General features: G+C 39.9%; 1 protein-coding gene and 1 long non-coding RNA gene across 6 annotated transcripts in view; one reads left to right on the top strand and one right to left on the bottom strand.

Moving 5' to 3' along the window:
* The window catches only part of LOC133096888 (uncharacterized), a 60,753-nt gene extending 49,852 nt beyond the window's left edge, over positions 1-10,901 (top strand). For 4 of the 5 annotated variants that reach the window (XR_009701873.1, XR_009701874.1, XR_009701872.1 and 1 more), the window contains 2 exons: positions 405-489; positions 9,647-10,756. This is a non-coding gene — a long non-coding RNA (uncharacterized LOC133096888). Of the gene's footprint in view, positions 1-404; positions 490-9,646; positions 10,757-10,840 lie in introns of those variants that run through there. The other variant, XR_009701875.1, reaches the window with a different exon arrangement.
* Positions 1-19,511, bottom strand: part of MKLN1 (muskelin 1) — a 326,912-nt gene that overhangs the window by 232,432 nt on the left and 74,969 nt on the right. The window lies entirely within an intron of this gene.

The raw sequence follows: 19,511 nt of genomic DNA, 5'->3' as shown, positions 1-19,511 counted from the left end.
GTGAATAGACAATGCCACTGAATTGGACACTTAAAATGGAAAATTTTACAATATGCATATTTTACCACATATTTTTTAAAAAGACATTTTGGGAACAAGTAGGGAATATTTGAATGTGGGTGGGTATTACATGCTCTTGAGAAATTATAGGAATCATGTGAAGTGTGAGAATGGAACTGTGTTTACCTGATAAAGATGTGTTTATTATTTAGAGATAAATGTTGAAATATTTAGGAGGGAAACATATATGTTTCTATAACTTGCTTTAAATTACTTCAGCAAAAAAAAAAAAAAAGAAGAAAAAGGAAAAATGGAGAATATATGGAAAAATTTTAGCAATTGTTTGATCTAGATGGTAGATATTGGATGTTCATTATATTATTCTGATTCCTTCTATGTATTAGAATTTTGCAAAGGAGAAGGGAATCATGAACAAATCACCTTTCTATAAGACACCACAAACGATGACTGGAGATCTGAATTGGAAATGTAAGTTACTCTAAGGTGATGCTCTCTGGAAGGCCAGACTTTCCAGGGTAAGGAGGTGGGTGGCACAGGAAGAGTGTTGGTGGTCAGAGTCACATAACCCTAATAGAGGTGTTACATATGAAAGGCAGCTGAAGAGAAAGTTCAAAAGGATGAAGAAAAAGTTTCAACCCAAAATGGGAGGGCAGGAAGTCTGCACAGAGAATCATTGCTCTCAGCTGTAACTGGCTTTCCTGTTACCCCTGTGTCCTTCTTTGGGGTTTGGGCTGCTTAATTGCACTGAAAGGTCAAACTGTTGCAGTTATGGGAGCTAAACAGAGAGGAAAAGGATTGTTTTCACCAAAGACACTGCAGGTCATTTTCCTTCTACAAAACTATGCACCATAAAGCAAGTCACTAGGTTGTATCTCTTCTATACAGTTTTGAAGTTCATCTCCATCCTCATTCTTCTTCGTGAACAGAACTTTAGTGTACCCTGACTAGAAATGCATTCAGAAGAGAAGGGAAGAAGACTTTGAAAAAAGAACCACCCAAGGCACTAATACAGTAAATGCATGGCTTCCCCTGCCTAAGATACCTGATAACATCTGCAAAGCACTTCATTTATACCAACAATTGTAACCTTGCCATAAAACACAAATTGCTTTAATAACTCTGCAATTTCCTTATGGGTTAAAATCTTACTCAGCTTCTTCTAATGGGTCTTTGATTTTTATGGAACTGTGAAACATTCTTACTCACCAAGGCATTCTGCTCAGGTTTGGTTTGACCCTGTCTTCTCCACTACCTGCATCTCTATACGTATCTCTGTCAGGAATCTTCCTCCGACTACAAGCTTAAAGGAGAGGAACATCAACCTTCTCTCTATCCTCTCCTTCCTATTCTGCAAGAGGAGACAGTACTCTAATTGCAGGCAGAGATCCACATTTACGGTGAGTAGGGTCACCGGGCCTTCTGCATCCCTCTTCTTCTCCCCCATCCCTTTCCTTCCCTCTCTTTCCTCCTTCGTGGTGGCCTCAGTGTTAGGAGGGCAATTCTCCCTCACACCATGAAGTTCAGCTATTTGGTTCTCCTACATTCTCTCAGATGCTCTCGACTGCTCTCTTATTACACACCCAGTGGAGGGTGATAAAATTGCAAGACTCAGGTTTGGGCTTAGGGCAAGGAAAAATGCCCCCTAAATCTTCTATCTTGGCTATGAGATCTAGGCCAGTTTAACAGAGAGCTCTGCATTAGCATTTTAGGTGCAACCCGATTAACAAAACGTTACATTATTATTGACTCAACTGTCGGGCTAACAGTGGTACCTGGGCTAAGCCTGGGTTTAGGCATTCTTTTATCCCTTGTCCTAATAATACCTTTATCTATCTATCTATCCATCCATCCATCCATTTATCCATCTATCTATCATCCATCTTTCTATATATATCTAACAGCTTTATTGACATATACATCACATACTATACAATTCACCCATTTAAAGTATACAGCTCAATATTTTTTAGTATTTTTACAGAGTTGTGCAAACATAACCACAGTCAATTTTAGAATATTTTATCACCCCCAAAAAGAAACCTTGTACCCATTAGCAGTCACTCCCCATTTCCTCCTAACCTCCTCCATCAAACCTCAGCAATTAGGCAATTGCTACTCTATTTTCTGTCTCTGTAGATTTGCTTTTCTGGACATTTCATATAAATGGAATCAGGCCTTTTTCACATAGCATAATGTTTTCAAGGTTTATATCCATGTTGCAGTACTTCATTCCTTTTCATCGCCAAATAACATCTATTGTATGGATATACCATATTTTATTTAACCAGTCATTAGCTGAGAGACATTTGGGTTGTTTTCTCTCTTTCTCTCTCTTTTTTTTTTTTTTTTTTTTGAGACTGGAACAGCACAATCTGTATTCAATGGCCAAAGAATGGAGAAGCAGGAACGTAGTTTGCAAATCAACTTCTCCAGATTGTTTCTAATTTTAGACTATTATGACTACTGCTGCTATGACCATTCATGTGCAGTTTTTGTGTGGACATATATTTTCATTTCTTTTGGTTGTATATGTAGGAGAGGAGTTGCTGGGTTATATAGTAACTCTATGTTATAGTCTTTTGAGGAGCTGCCAGACAGATTTCCAAAGTGGTGTATCATTTTACATTCCTACGAGGAATGTATGAAGATTCCAATTTCTCCACATCTTCATCAACCCTTAATACTATCTGTCTTTTTGACTATAGCTATCCTAGGGGGTATTAAGAGGTATCTCATTTTAGTTTTGATTTGTATTTCCCTGACAGCTAATGATGTTGAGCACCTGTTCATGTGCTTATTGACTGGCCTTTTGTATATCTTCCTTGAAGGAATGTTTATTCAAATTCTTTGTCCATTTTATTTTTTAGGGTATCAAATGTGATTGGCTTTAATTGTTTTTATAAGCAATTTAGGGTCTTCAGGATATATCCATTTTGGGAGGAAACCAGGTTGCTTTTGTAGGGCATGCCTGGTGTGGTCCTAAGATTGGTTCACATGGCTTTATTTACTTATTTTTTAAAAATTTTTACTGCAGTATAGTTGATTTTCAATGTTTTGTTAGTTTCAGGGGTGTGTGTATGTGTGTGTGTGTGTGTGTGTGTGTGTGTGTATATCTCCATTCTTTTTCAGATTCGTTTCCCATATAGGTTATTACAGAATATTGAGTAGAGCTCTCTGTGCTATACAGTAGGTCCTTGTTAGTTATCTATTTTATATATAGTAGTGTGTATATGTTAATCCCAATCTCCTAATTTATCACTTCCCCCATGTTTCCCTTTTGGTAACCATAAGTTTGGTTTCAAGATCTGTGAGTCTGTTTCTGTTTTGTAAAAAAGTTCATTTATATCATTTTTTATTAGATTCCACATATAAGTGATATCATATGATATTTGTCTTTCTGTCTGACTTACTTCACTTAGTATGGTAATATCTAGGTCCATCCGTGTTGCTGCAAATGGCATTATTTCGTTATTTTTTATGGCTGAGTAATTCCATTGTATATATGTGCCACATCTTCTTTATCCATTCATCTGTCGATGGACATTTAGGTTGCTTCCATGTCTTGGCTATTGTAAACAGCGCTGCAGTGAACACTGGGGTGCATGTATCTTTTTGAATTATAGTTTTCTCTGGATATATGCCCAGGAGTGGGATTGCTGGATCATATGGTAGTCCTGTATTTAGTTTTTTAAGGAACCTCCATACTGTTCTCCATAATGGTTATACCAATTTACATTCCCACCAACAGTGTAGGAGGGTTCCCTGTCCATTTTAAAATTGGGTTATTTGTCTTATTATTGAGTTGTAAGTGTTCTTTCTATATTTCTAGACATAATCTATTTTTTCTTTCGTTACCTATGCCTTTGGTATCATATCCAAGAGATCATTGCCAAATCCAATGTTGTAAAGCTCTGTCCTGTTTTCTTCTAAGTGTATAGTCACTTTTATATGTTGCTGGATTCAGTTTGCTAGTATAATGTTGACAATTTTTATTCATAAGAGATATTGTTCTGTACTTTTCCTGTGATGTCTGGCTTTGGTATCAGGGTAATACCAGCCTCAAAGAATGAGTTGGAAGTGTTACTTCCTCTTCTATTTTTTGGAAGAGTTTGTGAAAATTTTGTATTAATTCTTTAAATTTTGGTAAAATTCAACAGTGACCTCATCTGGGCCTGACCTCTTCTTTGTGGGAAGTCTTAAATTCCTAACTCAATCAATTTATTTGTTACAGATCTATTATGATTTTCTGTTCTTCTTGCATAGTTTGTGTAGTTTTTTTTTTTTTAATTTATTTATTTATTTATTTTCAGCTGCATTGGGTCTTCGTTGCTGGCACAGGCTCTAGGCACGCGGGCTTCAGTAGTTGTGGCTCATGGGCTCCAGAGCGCAGGCTCAGTAGTTGTGGCACATGGGCTTAGTTGCTCCGCGGCATGTGGAATCTTCCCGGACCAGGGCTCGAACCCGTGTCCCCTACATTGGCAGGTGGATTCTTAACCACTGTGCCACGAGGGAAGTCTGTAGTTTCTGTCTTTCAAAGAATTGGTCCATTTTATCCAAGTTATCTAATTTATTGGCATACAATTGTTCACAGTATTCGCTTTTTTTATCCTTTTTATTTTTGTGGAGTTGGTAGTAGTGTCCTCTTTTATTTCTTTTTTTAATTAATAGCTACTTTATTTATTTATTTATTTATTTATTTATTTTTGGCTGTGTTGGGTCTTCTTTTTGTGCGAGGGCTTCCTCTAGCTGCGGCAAGCGGAGGCCACTCTTCATCGCGGTGCGCGGGCCTCTCACTATCGCGGCCTCTTTTGTTGCGGGGCACAGGCTCCAGACGCACCGGCTCAGCAGTTGTGGCTCACGGGCCCAGTTGCTCCGCGGCATGTGGGATCTTCCCAGACCAGGGCTCGAACCCGTGTCCCCTGCATTGGCAGGCAGATTCTCAACCACTGTGCCACCAGGGAAGCCCCTCTTTTATTTCTGATTTTAGTAATTTGAATCTTCTCTCTTTTGTTTCTTGGTCAGTCTAGCTAAAGGTTTGTCATTTTGTAGATCTTTTCAAAGAACCGGCTTTTGGTTTTGTTCATTTTCTCTATTGTTTTTCCTATCCTTTGTTCCATTAATTTTCACTCTAATCTATTTCCTTCCATCTGCTTGATTTGGGTTTAGTTTGCTCTTCTTTTTCTAGTTTCTGAAAATGGAAGAATAGGTTATTGATTTGAGATCTTTTTCTTTTTTTTTTTCTTCAATATAGGCATCTACAGCTATAAATTTCTTTCTAGGTACTGCTTTGGTACATTCCATAAGTTTTGGTATGTTTTGCTTCCATTTTCATTCATCTCAAAGTATGTTCTAATTTCCTTTGTAATTTCTTTTTTGACCTATTGGTTATTTAGGAGTGAATTGTTTAATATCCACATATTTGTGAATTTACCAAATTTCCTTGTCTTACTGATTCTAATTTATTTCCATTGTGGTCAGAAGTCATGTTTTGTATAACTTCAAATCTTTTAAATTTATTAGGGCTTGTTTTATAATCTAGAATATAATCTATCCTGGAGAATAGTCCATATTCATCTGAGAAGAACGTGTATTTTGCTGTTGGTGGTTGGAGCATTTTATAGATGTCTGTTAGGTCTAACTGGTTTACAGTTTTGTTACAAACTGAATAATACACTGTCATAATTATTCATTAATATAATTTTATGTCATTTTTTAAGGTTGAGAAAAGAAAGGAAAGCAAGTTATATTTAGAGTTTTTTATATCACCTTCTTATTTACCAATTATGGTTCTCTTCATTTGTTCCTGCAGATTTGAGTTACCATCTTGTAACTCATTTCTTATTCCATTACAGCTTTGTTCCCACCCACCTCCAATGTACTGTCATTATCAAATATGTTCTTTTATACAACTGCTTTCTAGATCATTTAAGAGAAAAAAGGGAGAAAAAAATATATATATATATATATATTTTTTTTTTTTTTTAAAGTATAGTGTCTGGACTGGGTCCTATCTGTAGACATTCAGATTTAATTGCTGCGGGGTGCGGCTCAGTCATCGGTACGTTTTTTTTTTTTTTTTTTTTTATTCATTCATTCATTCATTTATTTTTGGCTGTGTTGGGTCTTCGTCTTCGAGCCAGGGCCCTCGCCAGCTGCAGCGAGCGGGGGCCACTCCTCACCGCGGTGCGCGGACCTCTCACCATCGCGGCCTCCCTCGTTGCGGAGCACAGGCTCCAGACGCGCAGGCTCAGTAATCGCAGCTCACGGGCCCAGTCGCTCCGTGGCACGCGGGATCCTCCCAGACCAGGGCCTGAACCCGCATCCCCTGCACCGGCAGGCGTACTCTCAACCACTGCACCATCAGGGAAGCCCAAGAAAAATATATATTGATATACTGTCTTTTATAATTACATAATTATATTTACTAGTGCTCTTTGGTTTTTTGTGTGGATTTGAGTCAGCTTGAAGAACTTCCTTGTTTCTTGTAACTCTAGCTAGCAGTGAATTCTCTCAGATTTTGTTTATCTGGGATTGTCTCTGTTTCACTTTCATTTTTGAGAAATAGTTTACTGGATAAAAGATTCCTATTTGACAGGGATTTTCCCCTCAGCATTTTGAATATGGCATCTCACTGGTTTCTAGCCTCCATTGTTTCTGGTGAGAAGTCAATTATTAATCTTATTTGGGTTCCCTTGTTTGTAATGTGTTGGGTTTTTTTCTTGCTGTTTTCTAGATATTCACTTTCAACATTTTTACTATGATGTGTCTGAATGTGGATCTCTTTGTGTTTATTCTACTTGGGATTAGTTGAGCTTCTTGGATGTGATTAATGTTTTTCATCAAATTTCAGAAGTTTTCAGCCATTATTTCTTTAAATACTTTTCTGCTACTCTCTTTCTCTTTCTCCTTCTGGTACTCACATTGTGCATGTGTTGATGTGCTTAATGATTCTCACATTCCTCTGAAGTTGTGTTCATATTTCTTCATCCTCTTTTCTCTCTGTTTTTGAGATCAAATAATATCTATCTATCTATCATCTATCTATCTATCTTCAAGTTTGCTGATTCTTTCTTATACCAGTTCAAATATACTGCTGAGCCCCTCTAGTGAATTTTTTTTCTATTATCACAGTTTTCAAGTTCAGGATATCCATTAGGTTCTTTTAAAAACAATAATAATTTCCATCTCTTTATTGATTATCTTATGAGAGATTGTTACTCTACCTTCTTTTGATTTGTTTTTTTAAAATTATTAGCACCTTTAATTATTATTTATTTATTTATTTATTGGGCTGTGTTGGGTCTTCGTTTCTGTGCGAGGGCTTCATCTAGCTGCGGCAAGCGGGGGCCACTCTTCATCACGGCGCGCGGGCCTCTCACTATCGTGGCCTCTCTTGTTGCGGAGCACAGGCTCCATATGCGCAGGCTCAGCAGTTGTGGCTCACGGGCCTAGTTGCTCCGCGGCATGTGGGATCTTCCCAGACCAGGGCTCGAACCCGTGTCCCCTGCATTAGCAGGCAGATTGTCAACCACTGCACCACCAGGGAAGCCCTCTTTTGATTCTTTAAGCATGGTTTTCTTCAGTTCTTTCAATATATTTATGATAGTTGCTTTGAAGTCTTTGTCTGCTAAGTTGGATATCTGGGCCCTCTCACAGGGAGTTTCTGTTGATGGCTTTTTTCCTCCCGTGTATGGGTCACATCATACTTTCCTGTTTCTTTGCATGTCTCATAATTTTTTTGTTGAAAACTGGACATTTTAGATAATATATTGTAGCAGGTCTGGATACCGATCCCCTCATTTTTCTGAACTGTTCAGAATTTGGGTTCTGAACCAAGTATGATATGAAGACTAAATTGGAGGTGAATTTGAGGTAAAGGTACTGATAGATCACCCCTGACCAGATGAAAACTTCACAGAGAATCTCTGAGAACCATCTCCCTTATGCACTCCAAGCACAGAATACCAGCAGATACTAATAAAAATAAACCACTAAACCAGGTATCAGGAAACAAGTGTACTAAATCTTAGCTCTCTTCTTGGATTTCTAGGTGACGCAGAGTAAGCCAGTCAACCTCTTCTGAGCACCAGTTCCCTTGGAATAGCATATTGTGTTCAAGTATTTGTCTCACCACTGGTCCCCAAATAGGGCATGTAGTTTAGATTGTATTTATGGTGGAGTGATTTTCACTAAATCTTCCCTATTCTTTTTCCATCCTGCTATTTCTTGTGACTGACATCATGCATCTGGGAAGTATCTGCCTGGGCTTTGAGAGTTATTGCTGCTTTGGATTTGTGAACTGCAGATTGAGTCTTGTCTAATAAGCATCATGTTGTAAACACCTTGAACTTGTTGGATGAAGAAAGGAAATCACAAAGTTTATCCCTACCCTCACTAAATGTTTTAATTTGTGAAAGAAAAGGCAGTAGGAAACTTGGAATTTCCAGTTCTGATCTTTTGGTCCTAGTCTACTGTTCCAAGCCAGAATCATGTCTCATCCTCCCCAGGCACTATTATTTTTGGTCACTTAAAATGAAGTTGTTCCTAGACAGTTCATCTTCCAGCTATCTTTGGAACAAAGTTTGCCTCCAGTAACATCTTTACAAGGGCCTGTGGCCCTGACTTACTTTTTACTGACTTCTTAATAAGCACTGCCACAAGCCATTTGAATACCTTGGAGATCAAGATTAGTAAGTCCCATCAGTCATTAAGGTGGTTAAAATCGGTCTCCCTCCAGAGATTAGGTTTAACAAGCTCACCCACAGGGCGAGGACTCTTTGGCCAAAAAACCCCAGATCTAAATTGAAAGCGACTGACCAAACCAAGATCGAGCTAGTTTTCTTACTTGCAGCAGCCAAACTATTGTCCTGACTGGTAGGCAGAGTTTTCACAGCACAATAAAGTTGTTAAAAAACATTTGGGGCCCAATAGGGAATCATTGCTTAATGGTTATAGAGTTTTTGTTTTGGATGATGGTAAAGTTTTGGAAAGAGATAGTGGTAACGGTTACACAAGATTATGTATACACTTAATGCCACTGAATTGTACATTTAAAAATGGTCAAAATAGTCAATTTCATGTTATGTATATTCTACCACACACACACACACAACACACACATACACACACACACACACACACACACACACACACACTCCTTGGGGCCCCACTGCTGCTGGCTCTCTGTCCAGAATGTTCCTCAAATTGTTTAATAGTAACATCTAATCTGAGGCTTTGCCAGCACCTGAGGTTCCTGAAGAGCTCCAAAGATTTCCTGAGTATTACTGCCAACAGCATGGCAAACGGAAAAAAAATTAACTTCCCATATCTCTGCCTGTTTCCCCAGAAACTTGGAAATAATATGTAGCTACTTAGAGTCCAGGGGTGCAGAAAGGCTTAAGAAGGGTGTATGTACATTTGGAGTTAGTCTGAGTTGCCATCCACTTCTGTGTACCCTCATTAAGTGGTACCTGAAATAACTAGCAGGATCATTAAGTGGCTTACCCTAATCCTTCTAAGTTGTTAGACTTAATCTAGAATTATGATGATATAACCCCAATTAACTGCCAATAGTTTTGAACATCCTTTTCTGATTGACTATGTCTTTTTCCTGTTTATCTGTTAGGCCACTGCAGCCCTGTGACCCAAGGCTCTGGAATGGATCAGCCCTCCTACTCACTCCCTCCTGCACACACTGCGTCTCCATGGAAACAGCTTGTCAGGCCCTGTTTGGCTGCAGGTTCTGAAGACCTCTCATCAGCAGCCCCAGTCCTGCACAGATTCAGTCTTAATAAGCCAGGCTTCTAAGGAGGAACTTGCACTAGGAGGCCCATCCTCTCTAGCTGGTGAGGTCTGGAATTGTCCTTAAGTCTCCTTTGGGGTATACCTGGGGAGTCCTGAATGCCACTGAGTTGCCCTGACCTTCCAACACTGATATTCAGGTCAATGGCAGGGTTTCCATCCTAGGTTCCTGCTTCAACCTGAACTCATCATCTCCTTCCAGCAAGCCTTCTGCTCCCATCATCTCTCCCCACCCACCAAAGGTGAAAGTCATTCTGAGCTCTACAGGCCCCACCTGTGGCTAATCACCAAGGTCAGTTGGTAACTACTTTTGTATCACTCAACCTCATCTTTCTTACATCCCTATTGCCTCTGCTATAGTTCAGGCCCACATTATTTTCTTCTTCAATTACTGCAAGATCCTCCAACCTGGTCCTCCTACTTCTATACTTGCTTTCCTTACATCCAATCTCCATATTACAACCAGTGAGAAAACTTCCTGAAAAAACAGATCTGACACGTCCTTCTCCCACAGAAAGTCAGTGGTTCCCATTGCCCTCAGGATAGAACTTAGACCCTCTTACATACACACAAGATTACACCTTTAATCTGACCCCTGCTCACCTCTCCAGGATCATCTCTTGCCCCTTCCCCTGCATATTCTGATCTTGGCCACACCAAACCACTTACCTTCTCCAATGAACCACCTGTTCTCTCTTGCCTCTGTGACTTTTCACTGTTGCCTCCTTCACCTGGAGTGTCCCTTCTCCATGCCCCACCGCCCCCATAAACCTTTCACATTCTTGGGGAAGCTTTTCCAACTGTCAAATATTAAGTGCCTCTTCTATGTTCTCTTAGAGCTCCTATGTTTACTCCCTTTCTGCTGAACTGTCAACTCCCTGAGGGCAAGGAATATGCCAACCTCTAGTTCAGTGCCTAATATAATCACTCAAATGTCTGTTGTATATGTGAAAGAATAAAGACTAAACCTCTGGAATAAAAATGCCACCACAGGCTAATTACAAGTATCCTTTTCCAGAGTCTTCTGTTGTCGGGCATCATTCATCCATCAGATTGGATCAGGCATTTGCTACACTGCCAGGACACTGCAACTTGGACTGCTGGCCACTGTCCTTGGGGGTACATCTACAAATGGGTCAGTTGCCCCAGTTCACTCTGGCTAGTTCTGGTTGCCTCTCTTTTGTTAGTCACTGGGGAGGTCCCTGCCAGCCTCGTGGCTGAACCTTTGTGGCCTCAGTCAGCAGCTGGAGAGCCATTCCTAAGAGCTGAGATAGTGACTCAGCCCTTCTCTCATTACCGAGGGAAGATTCCTTTCTCACTGGTTATGCAATGTCACCCAGGCTATGTTTTCATTAGTGGAGTCCAAAATTTGGAATCTTGGTAAGAGGAGAAAATAGCAGTTAATCTCAGGAATAGATAAGATCTGTCATGTTTCTGCAGGAGAGATTTTCTTTTTTTCTTTTTGTTTTTGGTGGGTCATGGGTGGGTGAAGGAGGTGGTAAGGAACCTGTGTTCATATATAAAGAAATAAATCAAAGGAGGAGTTGGATGTATGCGATGCTTTTGCTCGGAGAGTTCAATGGATTATCTGGGAAAGAAGCCAGAAAAAGAGAGACTTCTCATCAGAGGTAGGTGCCCACCCATGTACGTAAAAGAGCATTTAGCCCTAAGCCCTGTTCCATTCATTTTTTCCTAAATCAACACATCTCTCATCTCCCAGAAATGAGAAACCAGTCAACTTTTTGCTGTGGACCTGGATGAAATGGAAAAAAAGAATGGATTTTGCTTCAAACTGGGTTCCCTTGCTTGCAGTGTAAGGCTTACACAGAAGAGTAAGGATGCTAGGAAGAGGAAGTAGCAAAGCAAAGGCACAATCTCACCTTCGCCCCTGCAGTAAGAAAGTAAAAGATCCATTAGATGAGAAAATGTATGTGAAAGCACTTAGCACAGTGCTTGGCAAATGGATGGGATTCAATAATATTGACTCTTTATTTTATCTATGCTCAGTGTAGAGACTCATAAGGCAGATTTTGTGTAGGAAGAATATAGGGGGAACCAGTGGGAGTGTGGGAGTATGCTCTACCTGGATGATAGTTAAAAGTTTGCTGTTAGAGTTTCTTTCCTTTGACTGTATCAAAAAACAAACACCAACTAGAGGCAAAAGACATTGTCTTCAGACATTTCTATTTCTGTTTTACTATTAATGGTTCATTATATTCTTTCTCTCTTGTCTGTCTGTCTTTTTTTTTTTTTTCAGGCAGTAATGGAGAGAACTTAAAGGCATTAAACATCATAGATGAGGGTGGAAGTACACGTTTTCTGTTTCTTTAAGCTAGACAAAAACCTAACAGTCTGAATTGGAATACTATCACTCATAACTTCTACTATATAAATAAATAATTTTAACAAGTATAACGTTCTAGTAGACATGAGACAGTTAATGTAGAGACCAAGGAACAACTGGGTCATTTGCCTCAGTACTGAGGTAGTTTCTTAATTGGACGTGTTAGGAGTGGTAGAAGATCTCGTCTGTTGACAACTTAGAAAGTTGCAGTTGAGGAGGCAAAAGGAAAACAAATCATAAGCACTTTTACACATATGAAGTTGTTAATAGGCAGCTTCTAACTCTATGTATGTTTGTATTACTAAAACCTAGAACAGCACTCAAAGTACTTGTAAGTGCTCAACAGCTGTTTGTTTAACCAAAACCAAACTAAAAGCAAAACAAAATGAAACAAACAAAACTGGTACTTGTTAACATCAGTCAGCTATGTCCTACTCTAGGTTCAATAATACTATCAGATTAATATAAACTCTGAAACCAAAGTAACCATGTCCTATGATTGTATAGCATCATCCCACATGTATTTCCTTTTCATACTCAACAGTTCTATACTCAACATATACTCAATATGTAGTCTTTATTGCCTCCATTTACAGGTAAAGGAACCATGTCATAACAGGTAAAGGGGCTTGCTCAGATAAGCAAGAAAATTAATGTTAACCTAGAGTCTCAGATTCTTAACTCCAAAGTGAATAGACAAAATTAAAAAGACAAAAAAAATCCTTTATTAGGGGCAAAGAGATCTTCCTTAATATTTTAATAAAGAACTATCACAACTCAATAATGAAAAGACAAAGACCCTAATAGAAAAATTGGCAAAGTACACAAACTAACAAATCATAAAAGGAGATCTCTGTAGTAATCAAAGAAATACTTTATTGTTAATAAGGCTCTGCTTAAAATGTGAGTTCAGAGATCGCTGGTAAAATGGCCTAGACTAGATTTCAGAACAAAGGTTAAAGATAAATGGGCCTTGGGGCTTCCCTGGTGGCGCAGTGGTTAAGAACCTGCCTGCCAACGCAGGGGACATGGGTTCGAGCCCTGGTCCGGGAAGATCCCACATGCTGCAGAGCAACTAAGCCAGTGCACTACAACTACTGAGCCTGCACTCTAGAGCCCGCAAGCCACAACTACTGAAGCCCGCGTGCCTAGAGCCCATGCTCCGCAACAAGAGAAGTCACTGCAACGAGAAGCATGTGCACTGCAACAAAGAGTAGCCCCCGCTCACCACAACTAGAGAAAGCCTGCGTGCGCAGCAACGAAGACTCAATGCAGCCAAAAATAAATAAATAAAATAAATAAATTTATAATAAATAAATAAATGGGCCTTGGACTTCCCTGGTGGTGCAGTGGTTAAGAATCCGCCTGCCAATGCAGGGGACACGAGTTCGAGCCCTGGTCCGGGAAGATCCCACATGCTGCAGAGCTACTAAGCCCATGCACCACAACTACTGAGCCTGAGCTCTAGAGCCCACAAGCCACAACTGCTGAGCCCATGTGCTACAACTACTGAAGCCCGTGCTCCTAGAGCCCATGCTCCACAACAATAGAAGCCACCACGATGAAAAGCCCATGGACCGCAACGAAGAGTAGCCCCTGCTCGCTGCAAGTAGAGAAAGCCCACACGTAGCAACAAAGACCCAACACAGCCAAAAATAAAATAAATAAATTTATAATAAATAAATAAATAAGTGAGCCTTTTCCTTGCTCTAATCCCAATTTGAGTTTTGCAGTTTTAATACCTTCCACTGGGAGTGAAGACATGAGAAAGCCAAAAGCATTGGGAAGAACAGATCAGCATTGTCTGGGCCTCACAGATAATTATCAGCAGCTGAGGAGAAGGAATTCATAGGGCAGCATCCCAGAGCCTGTGGGCCCCCGATGTTCCTCAGGGACAGAGTCAAGCCTTGTCTGGCTCTATGAAGAGCCCTGTAGTCTTGCTCCTCAAACTGTGGTTCGTGGGCAGCAGCGGGGACATCTCCCCGGAGCTTACGGAAATGCCGAACCTCGAGCCCTGACTCCAGGCCTCTTGAATCAGAATCTGCATTTTAGCAAGTTTCCCAGGTAACATACACACACAGTGAAGCTTGAAAAGCATTGCCCTGGGGGGCGTGGCTCAGGGTCTGCTCATTGCAGGTGCTCAGTAAATGCATGCCCACTGAATGAAAGACTGGACAGGGTGATCTCTGCGGTCCCTTTCAAAAGTAAATCATCTGATTTACTGAAAACTAGTCACTATCCAGTTGAGTAAAGTATCAACCATTTTACAAAGGGCTTTAAGTAAGATTAATGAATTAATACTGGTGTTTTGGTGTTGAAGTTTTCTACAGTGAATTCAGAGTTTATTATCAGTATCATTTTACTAGGCTTCTTTATATGCCCAGGAGGCACCAACAAGGCATAAATCCTTCTCTTTTGTCCTCTCTGGTCTACCTCTCACAAAAAGGAAAGAATTGGGAATGTAAAATAGAATGAGTAGAAATGAGAGCAAGTCTGAAAATGCTGGAGAAGAGAATGCCCACCAATGTAAGGACATTGCTCTTTTATCTGCCTTTCCAGTGAGTGGAGTCTCTAAGCTTTCACCTTGTACCATATGGGCGTGTGTGTGGAGGAAGTGGTGGTGAGGAGGGAAAGAAGAGACAAGGAAGAGAAAGAAGGGATCAAGAATTAAGGACCCCTGTGCTGTCCAATGAGCTGACACAGGCAAAGGTACCAAATCTGGCCATTAAAGTGCATCTGAAGCAACTGTGTGCACCATCATCATTATTGTCATTATCATCATTTTTAGTTCTACTTGCTGTCTGCCAACCTCTTCACAGAGCAGACCATCTTAATAGTGACCCAGCCCATAGCTTCAAGGTTGTCCACAGACCTGATGCTGCCAGAAAACCAGTTACAAGAAGGGAGACGAAAGGGATCCAGAGAATGGAGAGGCATTCTGAGTTCCATTAATGAGTGAGGTGACTCACGGCTGACTCAGACAAACTAAGACAAGCCTGGAGAGGGGAGACGGTGGGGGGCAGACCTCAAAGGAGCCCTGCCAAAATGTTCAAATGGGAGCTAGGAGGCCAGAGACACGGTGTTATTTAGAGAGCAGCCTGCAGCTCTGGTGTTGAAGGGAGGAGCGGATCTGAAAACAGAGGGAGAAAATTGCATTTGAGGCCAAAAACTGAGTTGTGACTTTGTAGCTTTCTGTGCTTTGACAAATGTGTAACATTCTCTGGTGACATTGACCTGCTCCTTGGCAAATCTTAGAATACTAACTCAATAGGAATTAATTGTCATCAGTTTCCTGGGGAGTAGAGGTAAATCAGGTACCACTCTAATTTTTCTAATGATCTCATTGAGAAAAATAAGCCTCTTTCTTTAGTATTTTACATTTGGAGAACACTGTGATCCGACCTGTGCTTATAGATGATAGATTTTTTTAAAAACTTGAACATACGACTAAAGCATCTTCTCTCTGATTAATGGCTAATTGAGGTTTCAGTTTGAAGATTCCAAAGTTAAATACTGTTATGAAGGTTCACAACTGCATTTTCCTATATGGACTGTACTGAAATGATATGTCTCACCACACACTATATCTAGGTCCCCTAAAGCAGGCGTCCCCAACCCTGCCAGTACTGGTCTGCAGCCTGCTAGGAACTGGGCCACACAGCGGGAGGTAAGTGGCGGGCAAGCAAGCGAAGCTTCATCTGCCGCTCCCCATTGCTCCCCATCACTCGCATTACCACCTGAAACATCCGCCCCTCCGTCTGTCGAAAAATTGTCTTCCACGAAACCGGTCCCTGGTGCCAAAAATGTTTGGGACCATTGCCCTAAAGATCATGCATTTGCAAGATGGCTAGATGTAGGTATAGACTACTTGGGTGACATGGTTTTTCTCTGTGTACTAAAAAACCCACACAGAGATCAAACCCATGACCTCAGCCTCATTAAGACAATGCAAACCAACTGAGCTATCTAAAAATAATTTTGGTTGATTACATATTTATATATGATTTGATGACTATTGTCTCAAATGTACTTCACCAGAATGGCACGATGGTGGAAGAGACAGGGGTTCTTTGCCAGCTTGGCCACCCGTGAACTTTCACTAAGGTGAAAAATAAGTTGCTCCAAAAGCAGAATTTTTCAACTTTGCCCGCCCCCAACAGGCGGCAATGGCAGTTGGACGCGGTTGTTTTAGTCTTGGCCAACTAGTTTTCTACTATCAGCAGGTTTACTGTATTTAATTTGGGGTGTTTTGCAACATTATTAAGCCCAGTATGTCTGACAAGTGCAAAAGCAATAAGAATGTTGAATGTGCTATTAAGAAGAGGCTTATGATTATGGTGAAAACAAAAAATGAAAATGAAAGAGATTAACAAAATGAATATTAGGAATGGTAAGAAAAATCACCAGTGTTGCATGTGGGTAAGAGTTAGATCATTAGTCAATAGGGGTGATTCTGAAAGACAAAGAGAGCTTCAAAACATGTGAAAAATGCTGGCTGGGTCAATGCAATGAACATCACAGTCAGCAAGAAATGAGGAAAAGTAATCCAAGAAATGGAAACAATTTGGAGTTTGTGATTAGAGACCTGGCATCAGTTTTGAATGCCTATAATCCAAATATTAATTCAGGTAAGGGCTAAAAAATATGTTCAAGCATTTAAAAGCCAGGTGTGGTAAAAGTTCTCATTCTGGATCCTTTGCTGAAAACCAGTGATAGTTCCATAGATTCAAGATCTGTTAGATCTACACAACATTAAATTCCCTATGGAAGCTGAGAAGTTTTATGACACTTGGCAAAGCCCACCAAAGGCTGCCTTGACCGCCTTTCAATTTATATGGACTGGTCTATTTTGGATAAAGAAGCCCAGTAGGATGGCTATCAGCAAGGAGATTAGAATGCTCTCTAGTCTTAAAGCTTTGAAGGACCATCAAGCCCCTTTTTGGTAGAGACATGTCTTCCTAAGCTTAAATCACTAATAGCCAGTTTTGTCTTACTACAGTTTTTCAGAATTCACCTGTTTATAAGATATATAAATGTGTGTATACATTCCTCTGTACACTTTTTGGATCTTGCTTCTTTATTTAACATTGGACAGTGGGATTTTCCTTTAGCTTTTAGCTAATTGTTTAACATGGTCTTTCAATGGAAGCTTGATATTCCATTTCCTTACTGTCATTTGATCCACCTTTTGCTGTGTTCATAAGAATGCTATGATATTAATATCATTTGGCATAAATTGTTACGTTTCTCTGATTATTTCATGAGGATAAATTAGTAGAATAAAGTTACTAGGTCATAGTGTTATGAATATGTTTAAAGTTTTAATACATTTCTAAATTTTCCTTCAAAAAGATTTTGCCAACTGATATCCCTTCAAGAAAAATATCAATGTTCCTGTTTCCATGTACCTTTGTCAGTATTAGATACTATTTTTCTTTTGCCTCTACTTATTTTGAGGAGAAAACATTCTTTAATGTTTATTTATTTGTTATTGAGACCTCTTTCTATGATTTTTAATGCATGTCCTTTGCCAATTTTTCTACTGGAACACTTTCCTTTAATTATTGATTTGTAATCATTCTTTATATATTAACCAATTTTTTATTTGCCTTTTAACTTTATTTTTAATAGTCACCACCATTGTTTTTCATCTCTAAAGGTAATACCAATTGCAGTTAATTCACATGGCTGATGGGAAAACTGAATGAGAAAATATTTGTGAAAATGCTATAAAACATAAAGGATTTTAATCACATACTTCTAGTGTTGATGCTATCCAGAAATCAAGAGGACTGGACTACAAATCTAACATGAATTTGTAGACAAACTACAAATCTAACATGAATTTGTAGACAAATAAACTCCTATTCTTGACTCTGACAGTATCTTACGAAATAAGAATTATATGTTTTGTATCATAGTTATTAGGAATGCCATAAAAATAAACAAAGATATCAGGTATCAAAACACTCTGAGGGACTTCCCTGGTGGCGCAGTGGTTAGGAATCCGCCTGCCAAAGCAGGGGACATGGGTTTGAGCCCTGGTCTGGGAAGATCCCACATGCCACGGAGCAACTAAGCCCATGCGCCACAACTATTGAGCCTGCGCTCTAGAGCCTGCAAGCCACAACTACTGAGCCCACGTGCCACAACTACTGAAGCCTGCGCACCTAGAGCCCGTGCTCCGCAACAAGAGAAGCCACTGCAGTGAGAAGCCCACCCACCGCAATGAGAAGCCTGCGCACCGCAACAAAGAGTAGCCCCCGCTCGCGGCAACTAGAGAAACCCACTTGCAGCAACAAAGACCCAATGCAGCCAAAAATAAATAAATAAAGTAATTTTTTAAAAAAAAGAACAACACTCTGAGACTTTTAGATGAATCCATAAAACCAAGCTGTTGCACTATTTTACTTTCTTTTGAAAAAGTTAATTAATCCAGTATAGGCCCACTGTAACAGGAAAGATACCATAGTCATCACTATTGTTACCTCAGGTTCATAAGTTATGCCTGCTCACCTTTCCAAACAGTCCTTTTCTCAAGTTTTTTTTTTTTAAATATTTATTTATTTATTTATTTGGTTGCACCAGGTATTAGTTGCAGAAGGTGGGCTCCTTAGTTGTGGCACATGGGCTCCTTAGTTGCGGTAGGTGGGCTTTTTAGCATGTAGCTTGAGGGCTCACTAGTTGTGGCATGCGAACTCTTGGTTGTGGCATGCACGTGGGATCTAGTTCCTGACCAGGGATCGAACCCGGGCCCCCCTGCATTGGGAATGCAGAGGCTTAACCACTGCGCCACCAGGGAAGTCCCTCAAGTTTTTTTTTAACTTGAAAACAAAAAGAGATTAATCAGAGAAAAACTCTTCTCCAACAGAAAGAAAGATTTTTTAAAACTATATAGTTTTATAACTAATGAATTAAACAACATTTAAAGGCACACATGGAGAAGCTCGCTCCCAGTGATGTCACCATCCTCCCTCTGCCCACACCCTCGTCCTTATGGCTTCTTGTGTATCCTGCCAGTGTTTCTGTATACATATGCAAGCAAATACAAATAAATATTGTCATTATAATTCCTCTTTTCATTCACAAAAGTAGCATACCATATACATTGCTCTCTACCTTGCTTTTTAATATATTTTGAACAGGAGCCCTCAATAGGAAGACATTTAATGTAAACATGAGACATGATATTGGCATTAAACAAGAAAATTTTTAAATTCCTGTCTTGGTTCTGTCACCATAATTATATAAGCTCAGAGTTGGACAGTGTGCTGGAAGATTTGCTAGTCAGTCATCAAACCATTTTCCTCTTTTTCCTGGGCACAGGACTGCCTCCCCTGCAGTT

This window comes from Eubalaena glacialis, chromosome 8, assembly GCF_028564815.1.
Source record: "Eubalaena glacialis isolate mEubGla1 chromosome 8, mEubGla1.1.hap2.+ XY, whole genome shotgun sequence".
Lineage (NCBI taxonomy): Eukaryota > Metazoa > Chordata > Mammalia > Artiodactyla > Balaenidae > Eubalaena > Eubalaena glacialis.
The sequence above is the reverse complement of the archived record's forward strand: the minus strand, read 5'-3'. Positions and strand labels throughout refer to the sequence as shown.